Source organism: Palaemon carinicauda, chromosome 29, assembly GCF_036898095.1.
Source record: "Palaemon carinicauda isolate YSFRI2023 chromosome 29, ASM3689809v2, whole genome shotgun sequence".
Classification (NCBI taxonomy): domain Eukaryota; kingdom Metazoa; phylum Arthropoda; class Malacostraca; order Decapoda; family Palaemonidae; genus Palaemon; species Palaemon carinicauda.
The window spans coordinates 20,956,797-20,969,092 of NC_090753.1; positions in this window are offsets into that span (position 1 = coordinate 20,956,797).

Consider the following 12,296-nt stretch of genomic DNA (forward strand, 5'->3'; position numbering starts at 1 on the left):
CTGTGAGTGCTGGTGTTTGTATGCTTGCTTGGCAACATTGAGTTTCAATAACACTGTACCAGTGTGGCCAGCACCTTGCCACAACTTTAAGCCGAATAAAGCCAACGTTCTATCAACTGTGTTTGGTATTCCACAATTTAACTGGCTTAATATTCACCATGGACAAGTTTTTGATTCTCAGCCTGATTGACTTTGACCCAGAATCAGCTGATGTGGCGGACAAATGGATTTTGTGGCATGATAGCTTTGAGGCATTCTGTGCGGCCATTAACCCGAACTTAAATACAGATAAGTTGGCCTTGCTTGGTGCTCACGTAACTTGTAAACTGTTTAAGATAATCAAAAGTGCCACCACATATGCCGCTGCCATAAGCCTGTTAAAGGCTAGATTTATGAAACATAAAAGTGTGGTGTCCGCCAGATACAAATTAGCCACATACATACAGAGTGGCGAGACTCTTGACGCTTTTTTGGGGGTAACCTCAAAGTTCTGGCATCGGAATGTAGCTTCACTGATTGTACAGACGCTTAGGCTGAAGAACTGGCCATCAGAGATTCATACATCACTGGTGTGGCATCTAATGCAATCCGACAGAGACTGGTAGAGAACTTATCCTTGGACTTATCCACAGCTGTGAAACAAGCCTGTGCTCTGAAAATGGCTCAACTGCACTTAGCGTCTTATGCAAGAGAAAACAATGGCACAGTGGCTGGATTGATGGATGATCAGGCAAAACCAGAAAGGGATCCCAACAGTTTTCGGATGGAAATGAGTGACTCACCGAATCCAAGTGAGTGTGCTGCCGCCGTCAGCGGTTGGATGTGCTTCCTCTGTGGAGTATCCCATCATCGCAGAGCCCACTGCCCAGCCAAGAAAGCCTCGTGTTCTAACTGTCAGAAGACAGGTCATTATGCTCGTGTCTGCGAGTCGCAAAGACAACGATGGAACGATAACTGTATATCAACTAACTCTAATCTTGTAGCTGGAATAGTCCCAGACACCGGAACATAGTCCACCCCTGCTTCCATGACAGGGGCCGCTGTGGCTGCAGCTTCAACTGCACTACAAAGTGTTTACAGAACTATCTTACCTGTAGAACTGAATGGAGGTGAGGCCCTGGATGGGCTGGTCGACACTGGGGCGTTTAAAAGCTTTATAGATGCCAAAGTAGCTAAAGGTATGAATTCAGTGACTCGTTCTTCAGCCTGCAGCATAACCAGAGCTAACTCCAAACAGAAAATGAAACTTAACAGGTGTTGCAATTACGATTTAACCGTAAGTGGAAGAGTATACCCTGAGTACTGTATGCACTTGATGGATGATTACGTAGCTCCAGTCATTTTTGACATGACTTCCTACAGTTACACAGGCAAGTCGACGTAGATTTTAGTGGTACACTACTGCCTTTGGAGCTAAGCATCCAATCACCTTGTGCTCTGATAGCGGCTCAAATTGAACTGCCAGCCATCTTCGACAATCTGACAGTCGAATGTCACTCAATAAAGGTGAAATCCAGAAGGTATTCCAAAGATGACTCAGAGTTCATCAAGAAAGACTTCAAAAGGTTGCTAGAGGAGGGCATCTTTACACCGAGTCCCAGTTTGTGGAGAGCTCAAGTGGTAGTCGTCGATCAGTGTGACAAGAAAAGATTGGTCATAGATTACTTTCAAACTATAAACGGATTCACAAACCTAACTGCTTATCCTGTTCCAGGGAGCACCGAGATGATTAAGAAAATTTGTGCTTACCGCTACTTCAGCTCCATAGACTTGAAGGCAGTATATCATCAATTACCACTGAATATGCTGATCAAAAATTCACGGCGTTTGAAGTGGATGGAAGGCTGTTAGAATTCACGCGTTTGCCTTTTGGAATAACCTGCTTTCAGTAAGTTCTCGACGAAATTATTGTTAAGGAACAACCAGAGGGTACATTCACCTACATAGATGACATCACGGTCTGCGGTCACACATGAAAAGAACATGACTGGAGTCTGAATCGCTTTCAAGAAATTGAATTGAAGTATAGACTTACCATAAGTGACAAGAAAAATGTTTATGCTCGAAATCGATCTCAATTTTGGGCCATGTAGTGAATGATCACCAAGTCCTACCTGACCCGGAGAGAATGCGTCCATTGCTGGAGATGAACCCTCCAGACAGTACCCCTAGACTCAAAAGAATTTTGGGACTCTTATCCCACTATGCGAAGTGAGCACCGAACTTCTCCCAGAAAATTCCACCTTTAGTCGAAGTGAAAACTTTCCCGATAACCAGATCCGCAGAACAAGCACTCGAAGTACTGAAAAATTAAATATCTCGAGCTTCACTAGCTACTATAGATGACGACGCAGTATTTGTAGTCGAAACAGACGCCTCTACTGATGCCATTGCAGTCTCATTGACACAAGAAGGAAAACCGGTGTCCTTCTTTTCTCGCTCGCTCTGAAAATTGGAGAAACGACAATCGGCAGTGGAACGCAATGCGTATGCTATCGTAGAAGCCATCAAGAAATGATGACACTTTCTGCTAGGACGTAAATTTAGATTCATACCTGATCAGCAATTGTTGCGTTTCATGTTTGACGCTAAGAACCATGGCAAAATCAAGAATCAAAAAATAATCCGATGGAAGCTGGAACTGAGTTGTTTCAACTTCGACATCACATACAGACCTGGATCAAAGAACCAAGTAGCAGACGCTCTCTCTCTCCTGCCTCAGGATGTGTGGCTTCACTTACCTGTACTCAAGGAGACGAGCTGACTCAGCTTCAGGAGCACCTGTGTCATCCAGGAATCAGAAGGATGACCCACATCATAAGACAGAGAAACTTACCCTTTACCATTGAAGAAGCTCGAACTGTCATATGTAAATGTCAAACCTATGCTTTGATTTAAAACATTGATAAGGGCTACCAGGCCATTCGAGCGTCTGGGTATCGACTTCAAAGGTCAGATGCCGTCCACCACATAGAATAGATATATTCTCAACATAATCGACGAGTAAAGCAGATTTTCGTTTGCCTTTGCAACAGGAGACACCTCAGCGAGTACCACCATCAATTATTTGTCTCACTCTCTTTTCAGTTTGGGGCTTGCCCGTGAACATTAATTCAGACAGAGGACCTGCATTCGTGTCTTCAGATTACCAAAAGTTCCTTCATGACCGAGGAGTGGCTACAAGCTACTCGTCTGTGTACAATCCCCGTGGCAACGGCCAGATCAAGAGAGTCAATGGAACTTTGTGGCGCACCATAAGGTTAGCTCTCGCTTCTCTCTCCCTCCCTATAGAAATGGGGGAGACTGTCCTAGAACAAGCATTACAAAGCATGCGGTCTCTTTTGTGCGTCGCTACAAACAAAACGCTGCCAGAGTGCATATTCCTGCACCCCAGGGAAGCAACATACGGGCAGGCCGCTCCTTCGTGGATGAAAAACAAGTAGCAAGCTCTTCTAAAAAAAATGGTATGAAAATCAAAGTACGAGCCTAAGGTCGAGGAAGTTAGACTCCTGCATGTACAATGGGTTCATGTTGTAAACCAAGACGGCAAGGAGTCCACTGTGTCAACTCGTCACCTGACTCCTGCGGCTAACGTATTCAGTCCAAACACCTCTCACGATAAAGGATGCCGTCATGTCTTCAACATGTGAGAGAATGGTAAGACTCCCATCAATGAAGGAACCCCCCTCTCACCTGGAGACACCAGCCAGAGAACGGAAAGAAGTCGAGTGGATACAGAACAAGTCCAGGGGAGGGAGCTTGCGACTGAACCGCAACAAACCAAAGAACTACTCACTCTCGGAAAGGCACTGTTGAAAGGAACACCTGCAGAAACGCCACCCTGAGAGGCACCTCAACGCACAAGTTGCACTAAGCGCCCTCCTGCTATATCTCAGATTTTATCCTAGATGAGTGGGAGTAATATGGGTGGTAAGTGTCCTTATATCATTGTGCTTATCATTAATTAGTAGTTATAAAGACCATTATTACCAATGTATTTTTTTTTTATGTAAGTGATATGAGCCCAGTTATCGAGTAAAATAAGTACTATTGAGCTTTGTGATGGAAATGCGATGTGAGAATAATTGCAGTTGGTGTGAAATCTGAATGAATTCATGTTTTGTTGTGATGCGAAAGTGTACTGTACTGTATGTTCATCTTCTCACTGGAGGTGAATGTGGTGTGAATTGTTAACTGTGAGTGCCAGTGCTTGTACGCTTGCTTGGCAATAATGAGTCTCCATAATACTGTACCGGGTTGGCCAACAACTTGCCATAATTTTAAGCCGAATAAAGCCAACGTTCCAGCAACTGTGTTTGGTATTCCACACCTACTAGTCAGGGGCACTTATACAAGTTTTATTATTTTTATTATTATTATTATTTTCTTTTTTGAGTTATCAAGCAATAGTCATTCAACATCAGCAGTCCGCATTGACCCGCGTGGTGATGAAAACTGGCCTTACCCCACACATGAATAAAATCTGAGGCTTTTGTCCTTTTGTTGACTAAAAACGGCTTCATTTTTGTTGTTATTGTTGTTGTTGTTGTTGAGGAAATGACCCGAGTAAAGAATGAATAAGAGGTCCTTCTTCTATATTATCAACCTTTCCTGACGGTATTATAATAGAGAATATCAAAATACCAAACTGAAGATTACAATTATAGGTAATATCTCTCTCTCTCTCTCTCTCTATCTCTCTCTCTCTCTCTCTCTCTCTCTCTCTCTCTCTCTCTCTCTCTCTCTCTCTCTCTCTCTCTCTCTCTCTCATTTAATTGCCTGGTTGCTACTCTGCATATCTCTTGATTTTATCTGTAACCTAAATTGTGCATTCTGTCAATTTTGGGATATTAGATTATCATCCAAGACCCTATTCTAATGTAATCAAATTTTGAGGCAGTTTTTTGCCGTTTTAGATAAAAGAGTAGAAAAAGAATACAAAAGATTTTGTACAATAAATATCTGGTCATTTCATACCCGTCTTGGATAAGTATCATAACTTACCACCTAAGAAAATGTAAACGATAGCATGGTTCATAATCCTTATGAAATTTAATAAACTAAATTTGCTCAGACTCTTGGTGGAAGGGATGTTGTGAATTCTGAAAAATACTATGTCTAGACACGTCATGGCAATTGAGATAAGAATTAGCACTGCCGTCTCGAAGATTTTCTGGTTTTTATTCTTTAGCGTTGAGGACGGTCAACATTCAACTCATTACATATAAGACGAAATTTTTTTTAAAGAAGAAGTTACGTAAATCTTGGAATCTGGAGGAAAAGATAATAGAGTTACGTGTGGTGAAATACTGGGGAATTTACAATCACATAAATTAACTTTTTACCTGTAAACCCTCATGCACCAACTTCGCACGAGGCCAAGTTACATAACTGAGAAACCCACTTACTTAGGATACATCTGCCGTTTACTCTACTTTTGATTCAAAACTATTTTTCTTGCACTAATTCTTTTGGTGGTGATGCAACACGGGTTCACAAAGACTCAATTAAAAATTTTGACATATATTTAATATTTAAAGTACACAAAAAAATCATCAGAGTTACGTTAAAGAGCGAACATTAACATTACCACAAATTAACAAAATTTACGTTACTTGATAAAAAATTAAACAAATATCAAAAGGGGTTACAGAGTATTTTTATAAGAACATTGCTGCAACAATGTGATGGTTCACGAGGTGATGATGGTGGTCGGATTCTTACAAGAACTTCTTCTATTACTTGCCTTCGTGGAGTTAACTGCTCAAAGAGGCCTAGCTTCACCTTTCCACCCTAGAAGAAAACTCAGGAGGAGTATATGGCATAGCACAGTTGTCAGATCTACAAAATTACAGGGTTACGTAACATAACATCAATTTAAAGATAAACATCAACTGCTCTAATCGTAACCCAACATACACAAAAAAAAGGGGGTTTCGTCGAGAAGGCAAGTTTAAATTACTGGCATGTGCCCTTACAATAATCAAACAATATATATATTCTCCACAGGAAGAAGTTTGACAACAATGGGATGATACGTCATTTTATCTGATCTAGATGGATAAAATTTGCAAGAAAGTTAGTTTATTACTTCAAATATTATTATACTAATTCATACAAACTCATCAATATAGTTAATATGATAAAACTACTTCTGTGGAGGAAAATAATCATATTTAAACATATATTCATAGAAACTGGGAAATATATTAGAAAACGAATACTTTTATTCAAGGGGAATAAAAAGAACTTGGTTGTCTTATTAAAAAAAAAAAATCTGTAAACATGAGTGAATGATGTAGTATTGTACACAAGTACACACACATACATACACACACACACACACACACACACACACACACACACATATATATATATATATATATATATATATATATATATATATATATATATATATATATATATATATATTCATAAACACACTCACACACACACACACACACACACACACATATATATATATATATATATATATATATATATATATATATATATATATATATATATATATATATATATATATATATATATATATATATATATATATATATATATATTCATAAACACACTCACACATGTATATATATATATATATATATATATATATATATATATATATATATATATATATATATATATATATATATATATATATATGTATATATATATATATATATATATATATATATATATATATATATATATATATATATATGTGTGTGTGTGTGTGTGTGTGTGTGTGTGTATATATATATATATATATATATATATATATATATATATATATATATATATATATATATATATATATATATATATATATATATATATACTGTATATATAATCATCATCATCATAATCTCCTATCATTCCTATTGACGCAAGGGGACTCTATTCTGAGCATTTAATTCAATACTTCTCCATTCATGGGTCATGCAACTCTTCTAGTGGCGAACTAATCTCTCCAGGGAGTGTGAAGAGTATGCCCCAACCATCTCCATCTACTCCTCATCATGATCTTATCCACACATGGAACTCGAGTAATCTTCCATAATGTTCACTTCTAATCCTGTTCCGCCATTCAACTCCTAAAATCCATCTGAGGGTTTGTTTTCAAACCTACCAAATCTATTGAAGATTGTTTCATTGTCATAACAGGACCGTTATCAACAGAGTAACATATGATTTAAGTGTTATGCTTTTGTAATTATTGCAATCAGGCAGGTCTCCCTTTTTTGGCCCTTTTCAGCAGCACTCCTAACTCCCATTCATCAGGTTTGGCCTCTTCATGTCACATTCTACAAAATAATCTTGAAAGTATTCCAGCGGTTACTTCATTTTCAACCAATATCATTTCGGAAGTTATTACATCATATCCAGGGGATTTCTATCTCTAGGGTTTTATAATGATATTTTTGACTTCAGACACACTGAATTTATTCATGGTCATAGCCAGGTGTTCCTCAGCTTCAGCTATATCAATCAAATTATTCCCTTTGTATCTCGTATTCATAACGTCACTAAAGTGTTCCATCTAATGCTCTCTTTCGTCATCTTCTGATGCTATAACAGATCCATCTCTCTTTTTGTCGGGTATATGCTTAAAATTTGTCAGCCTCATCTTCTTTACTGTCTAGATATTCTCTCCAGTCATTCCTGGCTTTTCTTTTGACCTCACTGCCAATACTGGAATGCTTAGCATATAATTTTCATTATTTTTTTGGTAAATTTCAACAATAAATCTCTGTCCTTGTCTCGTTTATAGTATCCCAAGTATCATTCGTTATCCATAGCTTTCTCCTTAGAACTACATGTCACAAGACTTCACTACCAACTAACTGGTATGCTATGTTCCTAATATCACATCATTCTCCATTAATTGTCTATTCTTTGTCTCTTAGAGTCTCTATGATTTCAAATCGATTGCTACATTGAATTGCAAATAATTCTCTTTTCTCTTCTTCTAGAACCTTAGTTGTATCAAAGCTAGGTATTATATCTACCCTTCTGTTGTGCACTATAAATTCTAATTTCAGTATGGCAATGAGGACCTGGTGATCACTACCAATATCTGCACCTCTATAGCTTCTAACATTAGTCAGAGTTCTCCTCTCTTTATCAATGGCAATGTGATCTATTTGATTTTTGTAATTACCACATCGTGAAGTCCATGTATATTTCTTGATGTTCTTTTGCTGGAAAAGAGTACCTTCAATGACAAAATTATTTGTTGAATAGAAACTTATGAAATGCGCTACTTTTTTAATTGCAGCTTAACCATGACCCTTGACACCCTATACATTCTCTATCCCTTGGTTATTCCTCCCCACTTTAGCACTGAAGTCAGCAATCACAATTTTCCTATATTTTTCTGTGGTAGCATCTATTACAGTCTGTTATTAATCTTTCCATTCATCACGGGAATTCTTCGTTGATACATAGCAAAATATAATTGTCGAACGATCCCTTTAGCGCGGTGTTGGAGTGAAAACTCGTCGACCTTTGCATGTTTATTTAGTCGATGGTCACTAGAAAATTTACATACATAAGAAATTCATAGTGACAATTCTTCAATTAATCTAAGAAAAAAAACATATATAAAGAAAAACTCTATTCTTTACATTCTATCAAAAATGTTTTATTATAAAAGTTTATTGCTATAATTCCAGTAATGGTAATTACTTCATGTTACACATTTTTATTAACATTTCCAATGAAGACCTATGGTATGATAACTTGATTACAAATTTCATAACGCTAGGCGGGAGAATCCCTTAGTTGTGCTATACATCGAATCTTTAAGAAATATGCATTAAGATTTAACACTAGGATGGCCATCTCCTTTGATATATATAAAATGGCCGAGGTGTCGTTTTCGACACCTTATGATTTTTATTGAAATTTGGCATGAAAAATAATCATATATGGTTAATGAAATAACTCCTATGTTTGCAATACATAGTTTATTAAAGAATATTGTTATTACATAACATTTGACATCATTTTGAAGTAGGCTATAACATTCTTTTTACAATCATGTAGGACAATTATTTATCAATATCTTAGATTCCACAATCTTTACATGTTACAAACACTACCCTAGTTTCATCCTTTGCACATTTGCCACAAGTAGGTTTTTTGCATACTTGGCAAACAGTAATCGTAGCATTTGAACATTTTCTACCATGACACTTGCGACGTTTCTTAGGTAATGATGAGCTTGTGGAGGGCACATCTGCAAGATTCGGTAAGCTTCTCTTCTGAACATAAGCATGCCTAAGACTTTCAATGAGCTCCAAAATGAACTCCTTCCTACTAATTGTTCGCCCTGATGCTAGTTTGTATATAATCCATGCATTTATAACTGCCATATCCAGTATATTACAAAAAACTCCAAGGGGCCAACGTCTTGTAGCACAACGTGTACTGTACTTTCGGAGCATTTGGTCGACTACGTCTACTCCTACTTTATTAGCAATATAGAAATCAATGACTGCTGGTTTCTTCTTCTCACCTTCCGAAATTGTTGGAGAACTATGCATTGTTGATAAGAGGCACACATTTTTATTAGATTTGCATTGATAATTAACAAACATGCATTCACTTTCATCTTGAAAATAGAATTTGGATTCATACTTTTTCCCCTTTTCTTGTAAGGTCATTTCTTTCGACAGATGCTTGCTGTTTCCTCTCACAGTACCGACAATTGAAGTAGCTCTATCTCGCAGTTTCCTTGCAACTTCAAGAGATGTAAAAAAGTTGTCTGTTGTTACATTATAGCCTTTGTTCTTCACAACTTCAGTAAGACTGAGCACAACATGTTCCGCCAAGGAACCCCTAACCTTGATTCCTTTTCTATGGCTCCTAAGTAGGGGATCACATTTACAATGTATTTGTTTTCTACCTCTGTAAGGACCCAAAATTTCATTCCAAACTTATCAGGTTTATTTGGCATAAATACAATGAATGGGCACCTGTTTTTCATGGGCAATAGCTGTTCGTCAATTGTCAAACTATATGTTGGTATATAGGCACCTCTGCAATTTTCAACAAATAGGTAAAAAATGTCTCTAATGTGGGTAAATTTGTCACTTTTGATCCTCTCTGACCTTGTGCTTCTGTTGTCAAACCTAATGAATCTATGTATTTTCTTGTAATCACTTCTAGACATGGTTTCTCCGAATATTTTTGGTCCATAGGTTTTATTCCACAAAAAATCTGCACTGTGAGCTTTTCCGTACACTCCCCTTGCATATGTCAAAGCAATGTAGGCCTCAAACTTTTCTAAGGATAACACCCAGCTTTCATCGTGATTTTTTCCTTCACTGATTGTCCATTTATGAATTTTCCGTAGCATAGTTTCATCAATGAAGATTCTCCAAGCAGAATATGGGGATTCTGCAGCTACATTTTTCACAGTTTTTGAAATACCAGAAGTAGCTTTGAATACCTGACTTTGGCCATATCTTCCTTTCCGAGATGATGATAAAGGTTCCCAGGCAATCCCATGCCGTGTAATGATGGTATTTCTATCTGTAGAAGTGCTTGCTTGTATATCTGATGAGGTACTTGCTTGTCTAGTGGATTCGTCTTCACTATCTTGATAGTCATCAGAATCTGATGAGCTTGAAGAAACTTCTTTTTGTGGTAAAAATTCATTTTCACTACCATCACTACCATCACTTGAAACTTCATCTTCTGATTGGAAGATAATATTCAATGCTTCTTCTACAGTATAGAAATCTTTATTTCCCTTACACCGTGAAGCAGCCATCTCTAATATATTCAGTATGACTACCACTAAGCTAATATGAATGATGAGTGCTTAGTAACTGTTTCCTTTGCCAAGGATCACGAAACACAGAATTCTCAAGGATATTCAAGTCAGGAATAACAAGTCTGAAAAGAAATTCACAAATATATAGTATACCTCATACTGAAAGAAAGTCATTATATAGATGTGTGTGTGTTTATAAATAGATAGATATATAGATAGGGGACACAAACACAAATATTATTGCTTGTGAGTTTTTAAATGAATTTACCATATAAATAGCCTAGGTGTCAAAAACGACACCTTGGCCATTTAAGGTAAAACCTCAAATATCAGCTATTCCACTGAATATTTTTTTAAAAATTAGGTCTGTTAAGCATCTTTTTAAAAATTTAATAATTGTCTATAAGACTCAGCATTGAGCCAAAATCAGTTATTCCATATTAATTAGTTAAAAATTTGAAGGTGTCGAAAACGACACCTCGGCCATCCTAGTGTTAAAGGGCATCATTAATGTCATGAGAGAATTCGACTAAATAATTATTCGACCTGTGGCATGTTTTATCTAGCCTAACCCCCTACGACCTCTATTTTCCCCCATTAAATTGTAAAGACCTCTTGATAATATCCTTTACTTACCAAACTGTTTGCTTTCTTACTGTAAGGACCGTCCCTCTCTGTTCCCTCGTGGACTGCTGACAAATCCCTACTGAGGGAACGCCATCGTTAAACAAGCACACCCCTAACTATATTTTCACGTGTCTATATTTCATCATATTAGCTACTCTAATTAGCTATTGTTATTTAAACAGCAACCCTGACAACCCTTTTAAGTCTATAAATCTCAGACACTGTGATGCTTACCTTATAATTCCATCTAAAGGTCTTCAATAAGGACTCTCTGAAACACGGCCACTCCCAACGCCGAGTACTGTTTAAAAGACACACCTGCCGCTGTCCCAAGCGCTTGACAGGGAAGCGGGAGACGGACTGATGGTTCCTTTTGTTTTGTTACGAGCGAAAAAACATATAAAAGTGTCCCTCATAATTATTGTCTCAGAAGGAAACTTCCTTATTTTAATTTTCTTATGATTTGACAGAGCATAAGCCTCTATTAAGTGACCCGAAATTTAATTACAAATTTTAAATTCAAAGTTGCGCAGGAAAAAGTGAAATTTCCCTGCATGAAATTTTCCTGCGTTTACAATAATACTCATATTGCACTGATTTGATTAGAATTTTGAAAGTAACAATCTACTATTCACAGCTCTGCACTCAGTTATTGCCTTTTCTGATCTTGGTGTCTTCACCATTCCTCCCCCTTGTCATCCAACTCCCGTTGTTCTTCCTGAATAGATATTCATATTGCCTTGAGCCAATATATCCAAACTATATTTCATAAATTCAATTTCTACTTGCTGTAACTTCCCAATCTGATTCATGGTACTAACATTCCAATTACCAATTTTAAATTCATAATTCATTTATAAACCAGGAGATT